Source organism: Penaeus monodon, chromosome 28 (genome assembly GCF_015228065.2).
Source record: "Penaeus monodon isolate SGIC_2016 chromosome 28, NSTDA_Pmon_1, whole genome shotgun sequence".
Classification (NCBI taxonomy): Eukaryota; Metazoa; Arthropoda; class Malacostraca; order Decapoda; family Penaeidae; genus Penaeus; species Penaeus monodon.
The window spans coordinates 5,766,817-5,767,129 of NC_051413.1; the positions used below are offsets into that span (position 1 = coordinate 5,766,817).

The 313-nt window shown below is 43.8% G+C and overlaps 1 protein-coding gene across 1 annotated transcript in view; it reads right to left on the reverse strand.

Annotated features, from left to right (window-relative positions):
* The window catches only part of LOC119590926 (sulfotransferase 1 family member D1-like), a gene marked incomplete at its 3' end in the record, with an annotated part of 7,584 nt that overhangs the window by 6,067 nt on the left and 1,204 nt on the right, over positions 1-313 (reverse strand).

A 313-nucleotide genomic window follows, 5' to 3' on the forward strand; every position in this document is an offset into this window, starting at 1 on the left:
ATGGCGCCATAGCTTACGGCCGAACGCTCCTACGGCTCCACACAGAGCACGGGGCCACAGGTCCACTCAGGATGATGACGTGGCACTGTCAACCCACAGTCGCACGCTGACAATAATAATCCGAAAAACAACAACTTTAATTCTGAGGAGTTTCAACTAGAATAACTCCATCTTGAAATTCTTTTGTGTAACACTTCATATAATTAATAAAGCTAGTGATCTTCGTCAAGCTTCTGTTGCTAACAACCCCTGACGCAAATTGGCTATGTTAACAACTCTTTTCTCGCTAGTTATCACCTTAGCATGATTCAGT